Source organism: Simochromis diagramma, unplaced genomic scaffold (assembly GCF_900408965.1).
Source record: "Simochromis diagramma unplaced genomic scaffold, fSimDia1.1 OVJJ01000656.1, whole genome shotgun sequence".
Taxonomy (NCBI): Eukaryota; Metazoa; Chordata; class Actinopteri; order Cichliformes; family Cichlidae; genus Simochromis; species Simochromis diagramma.
The window spans coordinates 1,690,429-1,716,841 of record NW_024387038.1 but is presented as its reverse complement, the minus strand read 5'-3'; the positions used below and the strand labels follow the sequence as shown (position 1 = coordinate 1,716,841).

Below are 26,413 nucleotides of genomic sequence, written 5' to 3'. Positions count from 1 at the left end.
TATGGCACCCATCATGGTTTCAGCACGGGCATGCAAATGCACGAACACAGTGGCAGCTGCTGATTACGACAGGCTCAAGTACAGCAAATTTTACGGGGCCTTCCCTTAGGCTGTGATCCATATAAAACTACAAGAAAGGTATTTGATACCTCAGAAATGGTATTTCCATATAAAGTGGAGGAATGTAGAAGGATATATAAAAGTATGTGCAAAAGGCTTCTCCAAGTAAAGCAGAAAGGATGCCATCTAAAATAATGGCTTTTGTATTTTTCTTTGAAAAAATTTAAAAACCTAATTTCAGTCAAAGTGCACTGAAAATAAATCTTGTAATCTCAGACTGAGTTTATGGTGCTGTGATCAGGACTCTTTTGAGGACACGTTCGTTCTTTGCGTTTCTTCAAATCTCTGTTTTCTTTTCATAATTGTGTTTTATGAATGAATTTCATTTAAAGTCTTATTATGTTTACACTGGTTATCATTAATTCAAAATATATACAAGATTTGTTTTTAAAAATTCTACAGATGTCAGTTTGAATAAAATATCTATTTTAATATTCCAAAACTGATGGCATAGGAATATTAGATATGAATGAATAATTAACTAATTAACATATTTCGCTTTTCACAGTGTATTTTTTAAAATCTACTAATAATAAATATGTAAAACATATGCATTTGCGCTTGTGTGTGACAAATTCAGCCCATGTAACTTTGATTAAAATGCCAGAGAATGAAAATGATGAATCCCAAGTAAGGATTAGCACAGGGGTCGGCAACCCTAGGCATGCGTGCCAACGGGTTAACTGATGGCACGACCATAGCTGGACTGGCCATCGGGCATACCGGGCATTTGCGCAGTGGGCCGATGATGAGGGGTTTTTTTGTAACGGTATAAACAATGAAAGGAGGTGGATTGGCCAGATGCTGACCAGTGTGTAAAAATAACTTAGTTGTTTGGTGGTGGCTATGGCGGAGCTTCCACAGATTCAGTAAAATTAACAAGTGGTGGAGGCCAGCAGGTGGATGAGGGAGAGGGGAGGCAGGAGGAGGAGAGACCCGAGGCGGTGAACTGAACTTCAGGTAAGAAGTTATGACCTGCAGTCTATCTGGGTCAGATATAAACCAAGTTTAGGTGTAGTTTATTTTCGTTGTGCTGACTTTTTACAGTCAGTTACAATAACTCGTACTGCGTGCTAGCTAGCATGGCGGAGTTTCTGTACAGCTGGGTGGGTGCTATGATGTTACTGATAGTGAACTTTATTTTATTCATAAGGTTAGTTCGTAGAGTTGCCAACCGTCCTGTACAAACGGAATCGTCCCGCATTCAGAGAAATTATTACGTGTTTCGTGTTGAGCTGAGAAGGGACGCAGTTTGTCTAGGATGGAAAAAGACATTTATTCTGTCTTTACGCTGCGCAGCTGCCTCTTCTTCTCTCATTCTCTCCCGCTGCCTCTCCTGTTGCTACTTTAATCATGAAGCTGATCAATGATCAGCTGATCGGCTTTTCTTGTTTGTTTATCGCCCACTTTGTGCCAGAAAGAGGAAACCGCCGGATGTCGCACTAAACAGCAGCACATTTAAGCTTGAGCAGCTGTTGTTAAAATTTATTTAATATTAACTTCAAGTAGAACAGGGCGATATGACCAAAAATATTTATCACAATATACATTTAAAAATTTGCGATAACGATATAACTGACGATATAATTGACACTAGACAAAATACTTTATAACTCCACAACTTTATTAGTGCAAAAAAAAAAAAATCAATGTATTTTCACTTAAACAAGCAGCTGTTTTTATGTGCATTAAAGTTATATAAAATTGTAACAGTGCAAATGCAAATTCCTTGCTGACAGTTTAACCAAAAGGCATTTCCAGTGGAAATTGGCCGACATATCTTCAGCATAACCATGTATAATATCCACAAAACTTAGACAGAGGTTATACATACACAATACGGTAATATTATGTTGAAGCACAGTACGTATCACTCCGCGAGGTGCCTGCCTACAATAGCCGTAATGCTCTGACAATCCATCAAGCGGTGCGGGTTCGTAGCTTAGCAAAGTCGTACTGAAACATTTTCCAGCGCCGTGTACGACATAAAATCATTTCTAGGTTAGTAAACACAACCAGAATTCATACATAAGGCACACGGGATTATAAGGGGCACTGTCGATTTTCAGAAAAATCAAAGGATTGATTTTAAGTGTGCCGCATTTTCCAAACAACACGGTAATAACGACGGCCCGCTAGCATGCGCTACCAAAAATAGTGCTTTGTTGTGTATCTGACGGACGAAAGCTAAACCAGTTCCACACCACTGAAGTTGCAGCATTTTTACAAACCAATTCTAGTTCATCTGTTTCATTTAACGATCCGCTTTCGGTGTTCTTAGTCTGCGTCACCGCCGTGTGCGTATGTAAACATAGACACTGCGAATGCGCGTTTTACCCATATTCTATCGCGATATTTCATTTTCCTATCGTTGCCCAAAATTACACCGGTATTACCATGAAAGGTATGATATAGCCCAGCCCTAATTTCAAGTATCAGCTGATGTTAGAATTTATTTAATATTACTTTCTAGTGTCAGTTTGCTGGAGCCACAGCTGTAAAAGCTGCTGGTCATGATATCGGTTTGTATATCTGGTGAGAGGGAAACATGAAGATGAAACCAGGAGATGTCCTTACTGAATCATCAGAGCTGAACAGGTGATGGAGAAATAGGTTTACCTTTTAGGTGACATGAATGAGTTGAAGGGAAGTTATGAACTGTTTCTGAGAGACAAATAACACCAGGATCCTTTTTCTACGTAGCTGACAGCTTGTAACTGTGCAGGGGCGGGTCTAGCAAAGTTTTGCCAGGGGGGCCATGTAGGGCATTAATAGGGAAAGGTGGGGCACAAAGAAATACTTTCTTATTCTTTAAAATGTCTGGCTGTTATTAAATAATTATCTGAATCTTACAACCAAAGTTTTTATCTGACATAAAATGTATAGAAATCATACATATACCAACAAGACTGTACATCACTGTCACAACAGCGTTTGTTTTCATTCAAAGGCTTTATGGCTTTAATACCTGGTGGGCCGGTCTTTAGTCAAAATGCCTGGGCTGTTTTTTTGTCCCAGTCCAGCCCTGGGCACGACGCGCAGTGAATTAATCTAAGAAGGTGCATCAAAAAATAAATGGCCGCACCAGCGGTGCACATTGCAAATCAGCTCGCATAGACACATTAGTTGTGCCGCTTCTTAATGACAGTATCTTAGCTAATAACCGCAACTACCAGATTCAACTTGTAATTGGCTAAAAATAACTTAGCCTGCTGGTGAGAGGGTCGTTGTTAGCTTTCCATATTCCGACACTTCAAAAGCTTCAGGAGCTTTCCGCTCAGCACAGCATCAGCACCACGGAGATACACGGATACATCCATAGACTCGAGACACAATGCGTTTTCAGGACTTTCAGGTGTATGGACCAATGTTTTATTTTCTGAACAAACCAGAAAGCTTTAATGAGCAGCTAGATTTGTCTCGCATTAACTGGCTGAATTAATGCCAGTTAATGCAACATCGAAGCAGCTGGAATCCATAGCTGTGCGTGTTCATGGAGCTGCATTTTCACCTGCTGGACATCACTACCTGACAAGTTTAACTGTCTTCAGAACATTGCAGAGGCCTTATTGACAGTATTTGGCTCTACATATCTGTGTGAGCAGATTTTCTCTCACATGTGTCCTCAGGTAGCCGTCTGAATGCTGGACACTCGGAGACCTGTGTCTGACCAGAGATCACATTAACACATGTGTCTCTGTATTAACAGACATGCCATATTGGCTCAGTTTATTTTTATTATCAATGTTGTGAGGAGACCATAAATAGCATTTGTATTATCTGTTGAACAGTCCATTTGCTGTTATGGATAAAAAAGTGTCTTTTTTTGTTTCAAAATAGCTGATAACTATTCGCTGATAGCTGCCAACATCTGCAGACAAATATAATTCTATAAAGTGGTTCTATATAGTGTGTAACTGTTAATATAGAGCGTTATTACATTTATTGCGAATGCAATCATACGGCACACTGACTTCTGAGGAAATTTTAAATGGCACTCGCCATCAGGAAGGTTGCCTACCCCTGGATTAGCAGATCACAGACATATACTAAACCAGCCAGTCACGCCCATGGCACACTGGTTCTTACCATTCATCTTCATTCGACTGTTTTCACTCCATCACCGCTGAAGGTCAAGCTGAGAGATACATGTGAAAGAAATGGTCCGCTTTTTGCAGTCAATTATATGTTCATGTGCCAAAGACATGATGGAGAGGATGTGGGCATGTTGGATTGTGGAGACCTACATGGCATTCTTCTACTTCAGGGTGGGAGGATCACGCCGGGTGATATGCAGCTTTATCATGTGAGGTGTGCAAGCAGGAAGATAGGAAAATGTATGGCCCCATTAAACAGGTTATCCCGCTTTCTTTCTGTCTCCTCAGTTTCGTGGACGAGATAGTGAGACGTTAGGGGCGCTTGCTTTGTGTGTACAGTGTCAGTGGTGAAGACTTCTTTTTTCTAATTAAGCCGTGTAAAGGCTTCGTTTAACCGAATGATTAAACAATATTATGCTCTCGTCCCAGGGCGTTAAAACCTGCCGTTCTGTCTGATTCTGCTGCTGTCTCAAAAATACACAAAAATGTCTGTTGGCAGTTGGTGCACCGACCAATATTGTTTGCCTTGAGATAATTATCCGCATTACATTAGAGGAGTTGCTATGGAGTAAGAACTTTTTCAGCTAGGTTGGCGGAGAGGGGGTTTTGTCCTTTGGGTTAACCGTGCACGTTTAAAAAGTATGCTCATCCATAAATAAGGAAAGGACTGGGAGTGATGGACCTGTCTCACTATTGCCATAAAGATGTCATGGACCATGACTGCTATTGGTTATATTTCATGCCCTGGAAATAAGAGCAGGCTGCAGTTCCAAAACTAAAATAGCATCCGATATTGATTTACAATTGTTCCGAGGAAAATGCTCTGTGTGATTCTGCATTGGTGCATTAGCAAGAGAGAGGTTTTTCTAAATATAATACCTTTCACCACAATAGTACTTGAGGTAACCACTGAGTCACCCCTGAATGGGGGCAACAGATGCTTCAGTCATAAACATACTAATTAAAAAAACACTTCCAAATAAGTATAAGCGATAAGCGTCACATTTGTGCAGATTATCTGTTTTATTTTATTTTTAATTTATTTATTATTATTTTATAAAATTGGTTTAGGTGTGTTGCTGGCAGTAGAAGAAAAAAAAAAGAGTATGAGTGCGGATTTCGTCACCTTCAGCAGCAGGTAGGTGTTTTTATTTCTCCAGAATCGGGGTCAGTAACGAACCCGTAACAGCTTGGGGCAACAGAATGAACTAAAGAATAAACCACATTACAAGAAGTCAATGAATTTGTAAGAACTGTTTTCAAAATATGTTTCTCTGTAAATCCTATTAAGGCTATATTTCTCCCATGGCTGCTATATCTCCTCCAGGTTATACTCTTTATTGCTAAATAATTTTTAAAAGTATAGATTCAATTATTCTTTTATCTGAGTGGGATAATACGACAAATAGACCAGAGGAGTCTTATATTTATGAAGCAAAATCTATTATAGGTCTTTGCCAAATTTTATTTACTATTACTGTCAACATTAGCTTCATTGTCTACTGTTTGGTCGTCGCCGCAGTGTTACCTGCTTGTTTGGAGCTGGAGTGGGAGGACAATCCAGGACAAACTTATATATAGGGGTACGATTTTATTTTGTGACAATAAACAAAGAAAACTACAGAAAAAAATGTAATATTTTATAACATGATACTCTGTGACCCATTACAGCAAATCTTTAAATCTCCAAATCAATCAATTGATTAAAAGACTGAAATTATTCAGAATATTTTAGGTTAATTTCACAGTGGCTCCACGGTGTTGTGAGTGGCTCTGTAGGGTAGTGGTTAACAAATTTGCCAAATGTCAAAGATCCCTTGTTCAAGAAGGAGGAAGCACAAATCTCTTGGACCAGTTGGGACACAACAGAAGCAGATTTGAGACATAATTTATGTCTCAAGTTTCCATAATTTGGAGTAGGAATAATTAGAACTGGTAGAATTAGACCCAATTTTAAATACTTTATGTCTGTATGAGACATTTAGGAGACTGTAGGCAGCTCGACAGCTTCTCTCATGTTGTGAACCTCTCACTGCTAGGAAGCTGTTTCTCCTGTTTGGGAGGAAGAAAGAAGTGCCTATGGCTAACTGAGTTGACAGAGAGTCTGCATTTAAAGTAAATCAGGTGAATGAGTCCTCTGATTTAAAGAGCTAATATATTATAAAGCTTGTAACTTACACTCGATATGCCTAATGGAGAGCACTGGTGGAAAGGGCCTAAAGCTGGGAGTTGAAAAGTTAGATTGTCCTTTCCTGTTTTTTCTTTATTGTGGTGTAAACTAAAAAATAACCTGTTACATTTATATTATTTTGTACTGTGTTCACCTGTTTTTTCATATTACTGTTGTTGGTCGGTTTTTTTGTAGGTAACACCAAAAATGCTCTTCTTATAGTAATTTCCCTAAGTCAGTTGAAGAGCATCAGACAGACACTTCCAACAGTAGGCATTGAGGCTTTACTCACACAGCAGGCAACACAGCTCCAAATGGAAGTAGTGTTGATATCAGCCGAAATCTCAGGAACAGATATCTCGTGTAGTGAGGCTGCTGCTGTGCCTTAACACCATAAATTGCAATGTCTGTGGTTTGGCTCTGGCTGGAGACCTGTGTTACGTGTCAGATTGTCAAAAACATTTTTTAAAAAAAGAAGGAAAAAAAGAAAACTACTGACCCTACATAAGCACGTGTTTTTGGTCCTGGCATGCCAGGGTTTCTCTCCTCTCTTTCTCTCTCTCTCCTTCAGGTGGAGTTGTGGGCCGCCGTTTCCTCGCTGGTCTGCCCGTGAGCAGAGTGTTGTTTTCTTGGACTTTTTCCCCGGGCACCTTTTCTCCATTATCTCACCGTCTCATGGTGTTTTAGGACCGGCTTGTGCCGCTACTCTCTCCACCAGATCGTTGTTGCCATTATGGAGGTAATTAGCCCTCACATGACTCATATCCAGTGTTCCCTCTAATTTTTCATGTGTCTGAGCGAACGCACAAACTCCCTGAGCGGTCCCTTGGACCACTGTGAGCAACAGCAGACGTGTGCACTGTGGTCACGCCAGCATCGAATCCATCCAAGTTACATGGTTTATTAAAATAATCAAATTACAGCATTTACATTTGTGTTAGAATACTTTTAATTAACTGCTTTAGCCCACTTACAATGAAAATTTAAAAAAATCTTGTTCATGACCTGTGTAGCATGTTAACACTATTAGAAGTAAAAATAACTGGAACTCCAATTTTGAAAACACAACTTTCTTTTTATTTTTATTTTTTATAAAGCTGTGACTTGTATTATGAGTCTGTGGTCTGGGAGAGAGTCCTGTAACTCTCTGTCTGCAAAATACAGTATATAATGACCAATGTTGGGCAATTAATTATATAGTTACTTCTTCAAAAAAGTAACTGAGTTATGCAAACAACAAAGTTTTTTGCAGCTGTTTAACCTAAAAATGCAGCCAAGGTGTTTTTTAAAAATAAACATTTAAAAATATTTACAGAACAATCAGCTGTTCTGCATCAAATTTGATGCCACACAAATTATTTGTGCCACAAAAAATAATTTCTGTCCACTATGAGATAAAGGAGAACATCACAAGCCTGATACCTGCAGGCCTGACAACAGGAGATGTATCACTGCTGTAACACCTGTAACATTCAGCAGTCACCTCATTGTTCTGACACACAACAAAACTATTGACTACACTACACACTAACTACACAAGATTTGTGCTAAATGTTGCACAAATCTCTCACATCTCAAAACACCGCTGTCACTCCTAAAACTTCCCCCCTTCCTAAACAACTAAATGCCATGTTGCCATATCATTTTTTGATTGGTGGACATGGTACATTTTTCCACCAATAGGAAAGGGTGGGGGGGGGGTTTGGTTTTGCTCACAGGCAGAGAGCACTTTCGAGTGTTTTCCTTATAAAACGCCGTTTTTACCGTTTCTTCCCGCAGTAAATATAAACAACGATAGTATTCAGGAAGAAAACCAAACATTGCATATATTTTTATCATAACTCTGGTTGTACGTGGCCTATCAACACAATTTAAAAACTGGTATAAAATCCACACTTTTTCCGTGAATTGTGCCGTCTGTGACGGCTCACATCTCCAATGGTTGTACACGTTGTTATTAACGTGGCTTCACTCCACATCAGCCACGCCGCTTTGCTAGCTAAAACACCGGTGTCGGCACATAAGGATGCTGTCATAGCCTGTCAACGACGTTGATTAGCTACGTATATAAGAACGTGAATCGCATTATTGGCTGGACTATGGGATACGGTGGCATCGTTGTAATCCCTTACGGGAGCAGCCAGTCACTGACTAACACTGCAAAACAGAATTGTTAAAGTATTCATTTTAATTCAGGTTAGATTATTTGGTTTAGGTTAGATTTTTTTTTTTTTTTGTGCGCAACGCAGATTTTCTGTGCGCAGAGACCGTGCCAGCAGTGCGCAATTGCGCAAGCGCGCAGCTTAGAGGGAACATTGCTCATATGTCATATCTGTTCTTGTGCTTTTTGTCCTGTAACCCTGCTTTCCCATTTGCTGTTTGTTTGCCTGCCAGAAACTTCTATGTTACCTCTGTCTTCCCGGATTCCTGTTACTTTGAATAATTTAAAGGATACTTCTCAATTTCCTTACCGGAACCCTCCAGCTGGACACTGCACCAAAAAAGAGATAACTTACCTCAATACACCTGCCTGCCCACTCGCTTCCACATCTCTCTCCACTCCCTGGAATCCCTGCCAGCAGCTACTCTGAATTTCCTGCTCAAGATGTCGACAAGTAAGATGACAGACTCTGATTCCAAATATTATAAAATCTCATTAAACTCCCTTTGACTTGTCCTCGCTTCTCTGGAAGAATCTCTAGGCATGTTCCAGTAGAGAAAAGTCCTTCCTGCACCACTTACCTGCTTCCTGAGAACTGAAAGAAATTCAGTAAAACTGCTGCCTGAGTCTGGCATCAAGGTCCACCTCATGGTTAAACATGACAACTTGCAATTTACAGCATTCACCAACTGTAGAAAAGAGATGGAAAGAAAGTCGTTTTCTGGGACTTTATCAAACATCTTGGCACCGATGTTTCCTCACGGGGACACTTTAAAATAGTAAGGGGGGGGGGAGGTGTCAAGTAATTTCCACATTCAAATTCATGCAACCATGTAAGTGTAAAGTTTGGTGACAGGGGGGAAAAAAGAGCTCTAATGCATAGCAAACATTCCCATGATGTCCAGAGGTTACATTAACCAGTACTGCTGTCCGTGCTACTCTCCTCCTCAGCAGTCTCTTCTCAGCAGAGCCCAGTAGAGTTGCCGTTTTCATGTGTCTGACTTGTGTTGTTGTTGTTTTCTCCTGTGGGCTGAGTTTTACACAGTCTGTCAATCTCCTGAGCGTCACACATTAGAAGGACCAGTGGAGTGAGACACCAAGAGTGATCCCTCAGGGGAACAACTCTCCTACCACCTCCCACCCCAACCCCTTTGTGTTTGTCTCTCTTTATCTTACAGCCTTCCTCTTCTTCGCTCCCTCCAGCGCTGTGTTTTTCTCACTGCATGCCCTCCTCTCTTTCTTCGTCCTCTTCTCTTCCTCCGACTCCATCAACAACTCCCCAGACTCCTGGCCAAGTTTGAGCGCGTCAGATCCCCTCTGTTTGGAAAGGCTAAGCTACATCTGTTGACGCGCTCAGTGCTCGAGTGATCGGCCAAGCTCAGCCAACATCTCCCAGCATGCATCGCAGCGAGTGTGCAGCTAATGAACACAACTAAAGGAATGCGCTCACGCCCGTCCCCTTCCTTTCTGTTTGATAAGTTTCACTCTCAATAGGGGTACTGTTTACAATGATTCAGCCCGGAACATAGAGCGGAAATATGGAGTCAGATGACCGTGAAACGTTTGTGGAAACCACTCAGTTGAAACTGGGATCGCCATCCATACCCTCCTCTGACTTCTAAGAAAGAAAGTCAGAGAATCACATGAAGACCTCGAGTGAGACTTCTCCGAGATGCAAACTTTAAAAGAATGAGAGAATCCTGACCCAGTAAAACACATGACGGGCGGAAATCAGAAAAGTCAAATGAAAAACAGCAAGAGTCAAAATGTGGAAATCAACTTTCTTTGCCCTTACTGCTGACTTTACTTGAAGGATTGTGTCTTTGCATTAGTATGGAGATATGGGGATACGCAGGGGTCTGAGAGTTAAGGAAATATGAAAAGGCAGCCCTTTTAACTTGAGCCACTGTGTGAATAGCCCCAGCATTCTTTTGGATTTAATGAAAGCTCCCAAAGTGAGTGAAAGCCTGAAATAGCATTAGCTGGCACACAATAGTAGCCTTAAATGTAGGTATTAAACCTTAACAGCTAAGACCTAATTGGCAGACCAGTGAATAGGCCAATGGGTGGCTGACTCTTAGGCTACAATGTCAGAATGCCTGACTAGCCAACAGCTTGCCCTTGTTTCCTTCAGTCTCCCACAAATGAGAAAAAGTTGGACGTCCTTCTTGACCGAACATCCGTATCGACCTCACATCTCCCCTCACGACCATTCTTTTGTCTACGGGCTTTTCTTCACAGAAGTGTCTGTGATATTCTCTATTGAACGTGAAAGCCTCAGCCTTTTTTGACTAATGCGATTACTGTATTTCTTTCATTTATATGTATGTCCACCGTTAAGACTTTAGGCCTACTCGAAGAGGAGAGTACTCCTTTCCTCATTGCTGCCTGCATTTAAGCAGCCTTCATGTGAGGAAACCAACACAAAAACACTCAGATCCACGAGTCCGGTGTTTTCTCCACTTGACTTTTACCACAGACACTGGATAGGGGGTCCACGGTGCATCCAATCACTGACTCCAATGAAGTGAACTACTCCCTGACCAATAGAGGAACAAGACACGGGGAATGGTGGAGTACAATCATGCAGTGAAGCTCCCATTATCCAGCCAAGTGTGCTAATCAAAACCCTGTGTGCCTGATCAATACCAGTGGACAACAGATTGCACTTGTGGGGAACCGGTGGATGTTAAAGGGGTGTATCAAAGGCCAGGGGAGAGGGGCCAGATAAGAAAGACTGCAGAGGCTGGGGTGGGGTGATGTGGTAACCGGGGACCAGTTGAGTGATTTGAGCGGGTATAAAATGAGACACTGCCTGGCTCACAGAGAGTGAAAGATCACACAAAGAGAGACAAACACACACCCTGGGTAGCTATTTAAAGGGATCATGCCTGGGATCTTTATAACACTACAGTCTTAGTGTGGAAAAATGCTTTACAAAGGCCATGTGCTCCGCAATGCAGATAAATATTATGAAACACAGATTCTCAATTCATGTTAATATGTGTTATCTTTAGTCTTGTTGCATTTTAATGTACTGTGACATTCTATGTTGTAATTTTATGTATTTCTATGCCTGTATTAGATTGTTTTGCACTGTTTGATGGCGTGTTAAATTTCTTATTTATTGCTTTTGTCTGACCTGCCAGGGACTACACATGAAAAGTAGCCTTTTGGCTAACTCTGGGATATATACATTGGTATGTTCATTAATACGAACAGGCCATTTTGAATAAAAATATTCACATTTTCAGCATCAGGGTTTGAACTGTTAACTGAGCCAAACATTTAGTATATGTGATAGTGCAGTATGTAGATTTCCACTGTCATAGATTTTAAGGTTTTAAATGTTTTTTCGCATTTTTTGATAAAAAATGTTCATATCAAGCTCTATTTCATTCGTCAGATTATATCATCATATATTATATTATCAGCATGAGTTAGCTGTAACAACCACTTTTTTTGCAACCAAGGACCAGTATAAAACAAATAATTTCTTTTTTTGAAGTGTGAGTCATGCCACTCAAGCTACTCTAGCGGAGTCCCAGAATAAAAACATGGAAACGAGCATAATAGGTCCCCTTGAAACTAAAAGAGGATACACTTTCCTATGCAGGTGGCAAACATTTAGAAAATGATCAGAGAAAAACCCTTTTTGTATTTTATTCCACAGTTGTTGGTATGTGACTCACAGCACTCGTAAGTAGCATATTAACGGTTATGTTGGGCAACAGTAACAGTAGTAACTCTAGAAGGATTATTGTGATAAAAGGAAGAAGATGGATTTGAGTTTTTTTGATCATTTTATAAAGTCCTGCTATTTTGGAAGCAGAGTTCAGGGACTCTTCAAGAGATGGTCAAGTTGTATTAATGCTAAATGGTATGATAGTTGTGCTGGCTGTAACCGATGCACAAAGACCTACAGAAATTAACAACGTTCTTTGATCCCGCTGTCGTCTCGGTGTGCTTTCAAAAAGAAATCGTGAAGCGGATTTAAAGCATTAAACTTTTAGTTCTAATCACATCAGTAAAGCCGGGGCCTTTTATCCTCCAAAATGTTTCAAAGACGGCTACCTTTTATCCTGCAGTAGGAGCCTTTTTTCTGACCAAGTGCGGTGTTCTGCTTGTGGATAAACAGGTGTTAAGTGTGAACGTTTGAGATTAATTAAAGCTTGGAAATCAGTGCTTTCAGGGCCATGTCAGAGTGTATGTAAATGAGAAATTCAGGAGGCAGCTTGGATCTGAAGAATTAATCTAGGATAATCTATTGATCAGTCCTGATGATGACATTAATCCCCGCGAATCACTGTCATTGATACAGCCACATAATGGATTCCTATCAATGGAGCCAAATATGGCTCCACCGCATAACTGCAGCGCTAAACGAGGATATTTCTGTGCAGACGTGAGCTTAACAATAACTGCGAACGATAGAGAAAAATGAAATTGATAATTAGAGATAATAAGCGAAAATCAGTAATCAGATCAAACTGCGAAGGTTGTTTTTACATTTATCACGTCCACATTTGTAAAGATGTAGTGGAGTAATGTAGACAGAGATGAACTCTTACTTCCTCTGTGTGTGTTGAAACCTGAGCTCCTTTTTCTGTGGTTGCCTTTGAGAGTGCATTTGTAAAGAGACTCAGAAACTAACCTCTCACGCTTCACATTAAAATGTAGTGTCAGGCATTCTGCTCTACAAAATCAAACAATTAAAAAAAGAGACAAGGACTTAAACTGTTATTCACTTCATTTGTGTTTATGTGTCGTAACATTTGGACAGTGTGAGAGTCTCTCCTCTCTTTCACTGTGTATGTTTAACTGAAAAGAGGACAATATGACGTTACACCGGCCGAAAGTGGCTGGTGACCAGCTGAGTAACCACCGATTACTAGGGAAAATTAGTGTTGACCAGCTGGTTGCAAGTAATTGTTAGCAGTTGATGTGAAATGAAAAAGCCCCAGTCACACAGAGGAACCAACCACTGAACACTAAGGTAAAAATACAAATTCCCCCAACCGGTTAGCAAAGAAGTTTCTGGAGGTTGCTTGTTATTATTACATTAAATTGGCCATAAAGGGATTTATGGTCATACACTGAAACTTCTGCTTTGGTTGCTACGGTAGCAAATTAGTGCAGTCACCTGTGTTTTGATTGAAAGGCGCCAACTTGTTTGCAAACATTAACTAACTACTAGTGAAACTTTGAGATGCAGTCCAGAAATGGACACTATTGACCTTCAGAGTAAATGTGTTTCTTTCATCTGACAACTTTTACTTTGAAGGCAAACATTTTCCTTTTCTAATCTGTGTTGCACTTTTTCAAGTTTCACTACCGTCTGTAGGTTAGTTGGCAAGTGTTTGCAGACAAGTTGGCATCTTGCAGGCAACTGCAACAACCTGCTAGCAGGCAAAGCAATCACAAGGAAGATTTTGCTCTAGTACTTCCTTTGCAATTGATTTCACCCAGCAACAACTAGTAACCACCCACTGGCGACCACCAGTGGGTTACCAACTCGTCTTTAGGCCTGTGTGACTTTGGAAATAAATAACATAAATTCAATAAATTAACACTTTGGTATTGACAACTGTGTGTCATAAAACTCACTACCGTAAAGATGATAATAATCAGAATCAGAAAGGGTTTTATTGCCAAATGTTGAGCAGGTTTACAACATTAGGAAATTGCTGCGGTACTGAGTGCAATCATACTGTCAGATAACGCTTAAATAAACATAAAAATACAAATGAAAAGTGCTAAGTAAATAGATATATATGGTGATCAGTGCCAAACATGGAATGATGCAGTGAACACAGAGTAGGGTCATGTGTTAGTGGTGGGAACAGTCATATGGTAATATGGTCACTACAGTGATTTCTCATGTTGATTTCTCAGTTTTTACTTTAAATGGAAACCGAACTTATATCCTAATCAGCTGCAAAAACAATATCTATACTGGCTGCTTACTAGCATGTGTCTGTTTCATTATGTTTCTTTAAGAGGAGTCCAGACTATTTTTTACTTTACCTGAAATCTTAGGGCAGGGCTGCATGCTGGTTTGGGGTGTTATTCATTGAAAATCAATATTTTCCATTTCTGAGGATGCAGAATGAATTACTACTGAGATGAGCATTGTGGAGAGATTGAAGGCTTAGTCTGAGGCATCACTCATCTGAAGACTTTCACAAGGACATTTACTTCTTTTCCCTTGGAGTTAACTCAGTGAACATGGATCTCTGTTTTTCTCACCACTGTCAGAGCACATATCATCCACTTTGTCCTGAAGACCATGTCGCACAGCAACAGGAGAACCAGATGCACACGTGTAGATACGACGACAAATAACTTTGAATTCATCAGGTCGTTAACGATGTTAATTTGCTTTCTGGGGCTAGTCCTCTGGGTTAGAGCTACAACATGTTCTAAAGTTCTTATGTTAGGCCAGTTAGGCAAAGCTGCTCTTTTTAATGAACATGTCCAAAGAATGCCAACCATGTAATTCGGCAATGACCTCAAATCCTTTTTGGAAATGATGAGCTAAACACAGGCACACTCTAATTAATGAGCCACTCACAATAGGAATGAACAAATTATGGAGCCAGTTTGAAATGTCAAGATAACCAATTATCAAATGAAAATGGCCATTAGGTAGTTCCTTCTGGCCACAGGTGATGAAGCCACCTGAAATAATGGGAAAAGCAGAGGCAGAATGGGTTTTATCATTGTCTTAGGCAAAGTATTAGATCAGCCTTAAATGTAAGGTGCCTCGGGGGCCGAATATACCCAGAGAAATTTAGTATCCATAGCATAAAATGAATGCTCATTGGCTTCTTAAAGGATAGATGTGCTACATGTAAAATAAAAATTTTAATGACAATATAGTTGAACATTTTTCCTGTTTATGTGTCGTGACATTGCAGTGACCCCATACTCTCTAAAGCCACCTTGTAATATATAATAAGTAGAAAAATGTCCACCTATGTTTGCGTTTCTTTGTTTCCAGGCTTTTAACTCTGGCTCAAAACCACTACCTCAGAAACAGCGTGATTCTGAAGTAATGGTTTTCATGTTTATTACTTTTATTTTGAGGGAATATATTTCTGTTACTGTGCCTTATTAAATTTAAATTTAAATTCTTTGTGTGGTTGGCCAGTGTTGTGCAAAGGGATCTGTGCAGGCCAAATCCTTTTACCGCAACACCGGGCAATGCTAACATCATCCAGAGTTAACCTGAAATTATGATGTACAGCTCTCCACTAAGACTCCTGTGGCACAACAGAAACAAACAGCCAGTGCTTGAAGATATTCCAGAAGCCCCTTCCAGTAGAATGGAGACTGTAACAGCAACGTATTAAATCACAATGAAGAGCACGATGTCTAGGTGTCAGCACGCTTTTGGCCGTTAAGCTTAGTTCTAAATCTCCGCTACGTCGGCTGTTAAATGACCTGAACTCATTAACTTTGTTCACTTTGATTTTATTTGCAATTCCGTCAGCTTACACAGATCATAATCGCTTCTGACAAAGGTACCAAGACCTGCACCGTCTCACAGACAGGACCCAGGAGATAGACATCATGTTTTAGTGAAGAATGGACTTCGGAGTGACTGGCAGATACCTCACTGAGACAGAGAGCTCTGGCAGTGTTCCAGCGAGAGGGAAAGAGAGAGACACACAGAAAGAGAGAAAAGGCAGCATTCAATGGGAGCTCCACTGGAGAGGATGAGATGCCCTTTCTGTGCGCGCTGAAGGATGGACAGAAGGGGGGCAGGGAAGTGGAGGAAGAGAGAACAAGGGAGCAAGAGAGGAAAAAAACAACGGGGAAGAGAGAGGAAAGGAGGAAACTTTTCAGCCTGTGTTTTCCATTCAAAGACATTTTGACAGGGCAGAGCCCACTCTGTGGCAGGGAGTGGAGCCATTTTGAAGTCTCCTACCGGCAGCTTGAGGGAAGCAGGGAGCCAGAATAGATATATCTCGGGGCTGCCTGGTTTTTTTTTCTCTTTTCTCTTTTTTTTCCTTCTCCTTCCACCGCACTTTCTTTCCCGTTTTTTGACAGCCAGCTCCGAATCGCCGAGCAGGTGTCTTCTCATTTTCTGCTGAAACAGTGGGACAGTGCACACAAACACTCCATCGCTGTTCATAAACAGATAAACACATGGGCGGACCAGACAGACAGGCAAACAGACACGCACACGCTTGCACATACATATAAACACAGCGGCGGCACTCAAGAAGTAACTATGCATTGGAAATGACTACCCTTCACACATAATGCTTTCCACACGGCTGCTGAAGTTGAGAGAGGGCGCGAGAGTGTGTGTGCGGGGGGGGGGGAGGGGGTTGGAGGGACAATCTGTGACTATCTCCACTGACACAAAATGAGTGTCAGAAAACAGAGCGCTATTTTCACTTTAATGCATGCAAATAACAGGCAGCCACTGACACAGGGGCGAGATTTAGTATGCTCTGCAATTTTTAGGTCACAGGAGAAGGAGGGGTAATCCATCCTTATTATCCCCTCACCAGATCCTAATAATGTGGCTACTGTTGCATGCTCCGGCTCATATTTTTCCTCTTTTTTTTTCTTCTTTCGGGAGGGTAGGTCGCGGGGCTGCTGAATTAGAGGAGTTATTGTGCCTAACTTCCCTTTTAAGTGTCAGATTTTCAAGCTTTTTCTCTGTGACAAGTGTCGAGCTCATTGATGTTCGGCGGGTTGAAGGGAGGAGTACGGAGTGTTGACACCGGAATTAGCACAATATAAGTAGCCTCGGACCAAATTTCCTCCAAATCAGCCTATTCATGACAGCCACAGCAACCCTTGTCCCATTGAAAATGAGCCTCTGAATAGATGGTTTAAGAGGTCCTCCTTTTGAAGTCTGAAAAGCAGTGTGTCCCCACTGGTGTCAGTGATTAAGTTGTGACTGGGTGTCTGAGTGTCTGGGTGGGGGTGAACAATGTCTACACAATGTATATGCCCCTTGTACTGACTGTCATGATATGGTGCCAGTGCTTGTAATTGCTCAGTTCTTTGAAGGCTGAGTCAAACATTTAAATATTTGGAAATAAACACATTTTAAAAATTTTATTAGCTAATAACACTTGGTATATCTCAGTGTGGTGTGCAATGTGTCCTTAAAATATTTGAGGAACTGAATGATTAAAAAATAAGTAAAGATGAAAGAATAAGTGTCAGCCTTAAATAAAACAATCTACAGCAGATGAACAGCCTCCAAAAGTCACATCCTAATGAAATAGTAAAAGAAATCCAGTAAAAACCTGATATAGGACCTGAGAGATGCATGTGGCCCTTCACTTGATCCATCTAGTGTTCACTGACACCTCATCAGAAATGGTCTCAGTGGAAGGCTGGCTGTCAAAAAGCCATTCTTAAGGAAGAGAAACAGGGAGAAAAGACCGAGGTATGCCAAACTATGCAAAATCTGAAATCAGTGAAGCAGGTCTGATGGAGTGATGAATCCGAATATCAAAGTTAGGCTTAAATCGTCATCAGTATGTACAGAGGAGGTCAGGAGAGAGGGACAACAGTGAGCGTCTGCAGCCATCTGTACAACACAGAATTATAAAAACAGAAAAGTACCAGCAGATTTTGATCCACCATTTAATACCAGAACCTAAGCTTGGCATGACAATGATCCCAAACACACTGCCAATGCAGAAAAGCATATCTGGATAGAAAAACACACAGTGGTGTACTATCAGTTATGGTTTGGCCTCAACATTGTTGAAGCAGTGTGGGATCATTTTTACAGAAAACTATTCCGAAACACTACTGAAAGAAACTGGAAGAAAGCTGCTTCAGAGAGTTCAGGATGTGTTGAAGAATAAAGCTGGTTAATTTTTTCCAAATTTCATTAAATCACTGTACCTATGTCTCATTTTCCAAGCAAAAATACTTTTTTTGACATTAAGTTAAGAGTTGTATGCTGTTTTAATATCAAAGTATTTACCATTTTTGCCTGTTTCACACATCCAAATGGAAAAGCCTCTCAAACAACAACTTTACTAAATGCTAAAATTTGAATTTTCTGTAAACGTGTGTGTTTAGCATGTGGTTTAAATGCAACCTAACCCAAAGAAAGGATGCCAGTGGAGATGTTAAGAAGTTTTTCGATAGAAAAGGTTTTATGATAGAAATTATCGATATTTCTGTATTTGAAACTACTTCTTTGAAATGTAGCATCATTTTAGATGATACGTAATTACCAGTTTACTATCTCAACATAATGAGATCTTATTATTTTTGTTCATGGTCTTTTTCAAAAGTCAGCAGTGACCTAAAAAGAAACAGGAAAGACCTTCCTCAACCTTAGCACACATGACACTTAGGATATCTGCACTTTGTATGCCCATCGACCATCCAAACCACCACTGCAGCTACATGGGCACCATGAACGCATTGCTTCAACCCCTGCTGGTCCTGTGTGGAGCACCCTTTATATTCTTCATAAGCAGGAGAAATACGGCTCCGGTAACCTCCAAATCTTTCTCATTGAAATGCTAGCTGGTGTGCTGACGTTAGCTACTAGTGAGTCTATTCCAGTAGCATAAGACGTGATGTGGGTTTATAATTTTTTGAGTTATGTTACGTTTGCCTGCCAAGTCCTACGGACGGATGTTACTTTTTCAGTTAGAAATAAACTTCTACTAGACATTTGTGGTCTGAATAGGCCGAGCTGTTGCGTACTTTTAAAGGAGGAAACCCTTGAATTGGGAAACAGATGGAGACTGTGTGTGGCATCTGCACAGTGTACATGTTCAAAGGATTAAAAAGAAAAGCAGCTGAGCAAGCTTGTGAGTATTAGTATGCAATGTGGCAATAAGAAAATTAAAACTTACTGGAATATAAAACATACTAATAATAAACAGCATGACCAATGTCTGGCTGTTTTATCTGTAATCAGGGGAAGTTTAGGGGCTGAGTGAAGTAAGTGAAAAGTATAGAAGTGAAACAAACGCACAAACCCTCATTCACTTATAGTAATAAGAATAATCTAACCTTGTTTATTTTTGTTTAGCTCTGTCTATTTTTGTATCATTCCCCAAATTTAGTGAAGAGTCCTGGCTTGCTGATATTTTTGACCAATGAAATTAATTCTGAAAGTTTGAAATGTAACATTTTAGCTGGTCTGAATGAATGTGACAAATGTGCTACTTGAAATTCTAATTACTCTTAAAAAGTCCATGTAAAAATAGTCCAGTGTCCCAAATTAAAATCCTCATTCTATCACTTCTGAAAGCCTTGCGTCTTCGCTATGGCTTTCATTTGCATGACTCAGGTGTGCGAATTCTTTAATATGTCACTGGCTTCAGCCTGTGCTCTGTTGGAGTGAGATTTTTGACGCATTTAATAAAAAAAAAAAAAAAACACAAACAAATTCAGAGTATACTGTAAGATACGGTGATTAAAATGCAAACCATCAAGCTGTATCAGTACTGGTGTCAAACCAGCAGCAAATATAACTCATGAAAGTCACCGCTGTTCTGAATGGATGTGTTTAGAAGGAACCCGAGAAGTAGGCATGCTGCTTTCTCTTCACATTAAAAGGCACGGCGCCATCCATGTTACCCCCTGTGACTAGCTGAATTATCTGGGCAGTATTGAAACTTTTCTGAACCAATTCTATTGTATTGTGATCTCATCAACAGTTCTTGCAAAGCCCAGAGGGAGAAGGCAGAACAAGGCGTTGGGAGTCTCAAAATAGCAACTCGCCAGAGGGAGTTAGAGAGAAAAAGGCTCTGCTGAGCTGCACCGCCATCATGCCGGACTTTTCCTTCTCCGTGCTGTTGAGTCACCGCTTGTTGATGTTTCTCTCTGCGGTTCAAAGCCGAGGATGCCGTGACATATTACCTCTCGGGCAGCATTACAAAGAGTTGCCTAAGAGTGGCCCGGCTGGCTGCCTGCCCGCCATTCTGCAGACTTTTTACACATTCTTGACGAATGGTTGTATTTCTCTCCCGAGGCCACGCCGTCAGAGTACACAACGAAGGGGCTCGGCACGCACTCGGCAAGGGACAGTGACTGACACATCCACGTAGCGGCGTATAAGGAAAAACAGGCACATATGCGCAGAAAATATGCCCACACACAAGCGGTGACACATATGGATACGCACGGGAAAGCAGTGAGAAAGATAAGGGCACGCACATACACGGATGCTAAGGGTTAGGCTCATTCCTCTAACAACGGGGAGTGTCGACACAACGCAGATAAGACACTGAGTGGGTGTGATTTCTGTAAAAAAGATAGCCCTGACAGGGGAGACTGTCATTTAAAAGGCACTGTTCAAATTTAGACTGGATTGCATCTTTTTGTTTCTACCTCTCAGAGAGTTTTTGTGCTAAAGTGTGCACACAGAAAAGAGGAATTACCTCGCTAATATATAAAGCCTTAATTATATTATTTAATGCCACTGCTTGTGTAATGTCTTAAAGGTTGAAAATATATATAATTGTGTCATCGTCTCTTAACTGCCACACTTCTTGCAAAGTCCATAATTAATCAAATGCAAAGACAGGTCAGCTAAGCATCTGCGTTTTTATGTTATTCAAAGCCCAAGAAATTATCCTTCCAACGACGACAAATAGGCTGATTTTTTTCAGACTGCTTAGGGAATGAAGAGTAGAGTTATCCAGCTGTCATGGCATAGCATTAATGGCTGGATGAAAATAACCGCATATGCAAAAGAAAAAAAAAATGAAATGGGAAAGCCAATTAAGGAGTTGCATGCATCCTGAATTGTCCAGTTGTTGTTATGCATAGCCCAAAGAATGAAATAACTAATAACGTATGAAAATGAACTTCTTCTTCTTCTTCTTCTTCTTCTTCTTTTTTTAAACTGTGACAGCTTATCCTGGATTGTAGATGTGATGTTGCTGTTATACTCATTATTTCTAACATTTCTAAACTAACTTTCACACTTTCAAAGCAAACAATTATGATCGTATTCCTGCTTTCCACATGAGATATCTGTGGGAATTATCTGACGTTACAATGGTAAAGTAAAGTTCCATCATAAACCGTTACGAAGAAAAAACACCGCTTCTTTTGAATCTGTAATTTCGAAGCCGTGCTTGAAATAATGGTGCCAGTTTTGCTTGTGACATCTAAACTTTCCACCGTGAGCCGAGAAGAAGACCTGAAGTCTTGTTGGAAAATTGCTAGCATTGTGGTATCTACTGCATCACGGATGAATGCCAATTAGCAAGACTTTGGAGCAATAAAGCAGGGCTGGCAATCGTGCAGTTTGAATGTATGAGTTCAGCATTCTGCATTCAGATTGCAAATGCAGTGCCAGTCAGAAAAGTTTTCAAATTTATTTTAGACTTCAAATCAGAGCAAACAGAGCAAAAGCAAAGAAGACGAAAGCTTTGCTTTAAGCCACACTGCTTTATTATTGTCATTCATACATTTTCTTTTTTTTCTTTCTTTTCTTTGCTTTCTTTTTTTGCTAAATTATATTTTGCAAGGCATGACATGCTTGTATAGCTGTGCCTGGAAAGCCATGGGTCAAACAGGTGGAGTCAGGGTTCTTTTAGGATTTTCAGAGATAAAGCTATTCTTGTATAACAGAATCGAGTCTGAGGCTTTTGCTGTTCCTGAATATGATGCTAAGATTAAGATTCAATGCAAAGTCCAATGTAGTGACCAACGTTTTTAGTCCAGATTGCTTACATGTCAACATTTACTTCATAATAAGTGAAAGCAGCAAACATGCCTATTTCTACTTTAATTTGACCTAAGCTAAAGATCTGCCGCAGTGTTTTGAATGTTAATCTAAGTTTCTTTTTGTTACAAATAACACCTCCAAATTTTCACTTTAAGTACTGTATCATACTATAGTCATACAGCAGCTGGAGACAGGAACCCGGCCTAAACCATTTGGACTTGTGATGTCAGTGACTTTGAAATGGTTGCTCTGAAGGTGGGGACCAGGTCTGCGACCGACTTTGGTGCTAGATGGTGATAAAAATGGAAATAAGTTGGAGTCAGTCTTTTGAATGGAGTCAAGTTGGCAGTTAATTGCAGTGTGTTTTTCATAATATGACAACGAACTGTGATAAATGGGCCAAAATCGCCAACCTGTTGCTGCCTGCTGCAAATATGTTCCTATATTACATACACAGAAAGCCACATTAAACAGGAATTCATGTTAGCTAACATTCATAGATCTGAAGCATAACAAACAATGATGCAAAAAAACATGCTCAACATGCACATCCTTACTTTGATAAAGAAATATGACCAGTATACAACCAGCTGGCAACTCGTTAAGTCAGGTCCCTTATTACAAAGAGAAGTGTTGCACACAAGTTGTGCTCATCTCAAAAAAAAAAATGAATCACACTGATTGCAACGTCTTGGTAATCTGTCTGTTTATAAATTAGAAGGCAAATATTTACAAACCTTCACCAGTCTGTCTGAGAGTGATTGCAGATTTGTTGGCAGACAGGTTGCCCACCACCAGGCAACCCGTGCAATCACTTTGTGATCAAAAGTGAGATCCTCAGCTACTTACAACCAGTCGCAAAATGTGAAAAAAATTCAGTGCGGTCACCGCTATTTGTAATTTTACTCTAGTGTCACTAAGCCATAAAGTGGCCAACAGTTTGCAGAGCATCACTTGCCTCTCAGTCTACAAGCTTTTTTACAAAACTGTGTACATATTCTGTATGCGTGAATAAATTTGCACCATGTTGCTCAAAGTCTTCTATTCAAGTGTAAATATTATCCTCTAACAGCACAGAAACAACACTGCAGCTTTGCCTTCATGTCTTCATCTGCACTTTTAGACATTGTTATTCTGTATTTAGTCCGAGTAGCAGACCTTCTGCTGTGAGTTGAAATCTAGCTATTTAGCAACCTTACTTGCAAGTGATCATTTTTATATGCAAGTAATTACTTTGAACTGCAACATTTGTCAGCGCACAGAGGCTGTGATAAATGTAGAGAAAGGACTTGCCGAGACACTGGAGGAAACAAATGCGAAGAAGATGGATATACTGTATGTGCACTTTTGTTACCTATAAAAAATTAATCTGTAGAACGATTATTACATGGTTAGGATTTAGGTGTCTCTCTCCATTAAAGCCCTATTGGTGAAATGTGTCAAATCAATCTGGCAAACCTATAATAACACTAAGGTGTATTTTTGTGCTTCAGCCATGCAGCCAGTGATTTCAATACTCCCATTCTCTCATCAGCGGACTACAGGAATGTAATTTCATGTTGACAACTAACATAATTGCAATTTTATTGCGCACAGTGTCACAGCACTACAATATGCATTAACCACTGTAATGTGCCAGTAAGGACATAGGCAGCTTGTATAATGTTTATGAAATGAAAAGCATTAATTCGACAGACTGTGCAATCATCTCGGTTTTTCATTTTCTTTTCCCACATTTCGTTAATGCTTCCAGACTGTCCATGGGGAATGAGCAAAATAAGTAAAAGTGAAGAAATGTGTAAAAAGATGTGTTTCTTTTGAAGCTATGACCATTTGGAAATCAGCCATTACTCAACATTTGATTCAAAAATTCTAACGTGGAAAACATTTAGTCTAAAAAATACTTTTTTCTGTGGCCAAATCATGTGATGCATCATCTCTGATCATACCACATTTTAATCTCGATCAGTCATAGCGTGGGAGTATGAGTCACTTTTTTTGAACATCTCATTTTCAAAACACCTCGCTCTCACTGATGAGGTCTTTGTAACGGCATCGAGTGCTTTCCCTTGCGTCATTTTAGACCACTCATTCACTCCAGAGCCGGAGCAGTGTTACACACAGATATGATAATGATTTTCAGTGATGATGCTGATCCTTGATCGCTAGGGTTCTGCTGGTAAACATGGTCCCTGAATCACCTACGTGCTCATTTTCACTTAGTAACTGGATATTCCAACAGCCTTGGGGCACAGAGTAACTGCTGTTATTTCTTGCCAATTCTTGTTTGATCAAGTGGAGTCACACTGGTTAATAAAAAGTGAGACTTCAAAGAAGACATCAGTATAAATGTGATTGTGTTTTGTTTATTCTTCTCACACAGTCACTGGGTCAAGATTGCGACAGTTTTTCCAGTGCAGCACAGATGCAGTAAATAGGTTAACTTTATGATGTATTTGATATCCCCCATGTTCCTGTTGTCATAATAATTACTGTTGATCTAGGTTCAACATTTCAAATGAGCAATCACATTCTTATGATGTCATAGTTCTGCAGCGTGAGGAAAAAAAACCCTGCCGAAGTCGATTCAAAACCTCCAAAAGAGAAGAGTTAGGATCAGGGTTACAGGGCAATAGTTGAAGCTGTGCTCATGGGGTAATGGTTTGGTATGATGCTGTTTCCAAGCTACAAAACTATGACATCACAACAATGTGATTGGTCACTTGCTATGTTGAACCTGAACCACATTTGTTTTTGATGATCCAGGAACAACACCAACACAATAGTGCTAACATTAGCTGGCGCTCATGGGTGGAATAGTGCTCTCTGTGTTTATGTTGGGCAATCCAATATAATATAACTGATTATTAATACAGTAGGACCTATGGTGGCGCAGTGGTTAGCACTGTTGCTTCTGGATTAGGCCTTTCTGTGTGGTGTTTGAATGTCTTCTATGTGCCTTCATGGGTTTCCTCCAGGTTCTAAGGCTTATAAAGTTATATAAAGTGTTTTATGTGTCTACTATGACATACTTAAAGTCTGGTTAAATATGGCTTGTGGTCTTAAGTGCTTTGAGTGGTTGGAAAGACAAGAGAAGTGCTATATAAATGCCAATCAATTTACATGTCTGTGTGTGGTTGTCTGTCTCTTCCTGTTAGCCCTGTGATGGGCTGGTGACATGTCCAGGGTGTGCCATGCCAAAACAGCTCATCACAGGGTAAAGTAACCCAGTATTGTAATCATCTGACTTAAACAGGACCAGATAACCAACAGACCCATCAATGTTTAGTGCACGGATACATGATGACGTTAATAATTATCTGTCTCGCTAATACAGTCAAAACACTGTGAGTCATACAGAAAGCAGGCCTTATTTCATACATAAGTCAAGAACTGCTGTGTGTGTTAGTGACTGAGTTAGAAAGCTCTTTTTTGATTTTCAGAGAAACTAATCATCTGAATGATCAAGTGCCCGCAGTGCATTTGCACCACGGAGCTCTCTCTGCTGTGCTGCTGTCCGAAGTGTTTTGAGCGGGTTTGATTTTAGTTCGACAATAGAGGGCGCAAGTCAGCAAGGATAAACCCACTGCTGGAATTCAGAGAGCCGTGTGCGAAAGATGCAGCTGCTGAGACTGGCTGCCTCTTGTCCTCTCCCCCTCCTTCTTCCCATCCCACTGCCCCTCACTCATTCACTCACTCATTACACTCATCCACTGTATCTGTAATTTCACATGCGCACAGCGCCGCAATGCTCCCTTATGATGAAAAGGGGGGGCGCCCCCCACCCCACCCTCAGTTCAAAGTTGAGGATATCCACACGCACGCGTATTAAAGCACGTTTTTTCTTTGCACCTAACACGACAACGCGTACGTGCTGTAACAGAGACGAATCCACCTTAAGCACCTTAAAAATGTTCTCATTTACGTACCTCGCACCGTGCGTCCGCACAAGGCAATGAAATTATGCTGCTGGAGAGAGCGTCCGCGAGCATGTCAAGGATGTCTCTCAGAAAATGTGCCCTGCACAAGCAGTTAAATGACAACTGTAGTATTCACACACTGCACACGCACACACACACACTAATCTGATACAGGGAAGTGGGGTTTGCGCAGTGGCCGAAATAACGAAACCCTTTGCTGTGATCGTCTGGATAGCCATGCAGGGCTGATCTATTTAT

General features: G+C 40.5%; 1 protein-coding gene across 1 annotated transcript in view; it reads left to right on the top strand.

The window, feature by feature from the left end:
* Positions 1-7,234: 7,234 nt before the first annotated feature.
* Positions 7,235-26,413, top strand: part of pcdh7b (protocadherin 7b) — a 135,601-nt gene continuing 116,422 nt past the window's right edge. Inside the window, exons 1-2 of the mRNA XM_040043612.1 lie at positions 7,235-7,248; positions 10,995-11,000. The gene's annotated coding sequence lies outside the window, so the exon portion shown is untranslated. The remainder of the gene's footprint in view (positions 7,249-10,994; positions 11,001-26,413) is intronic.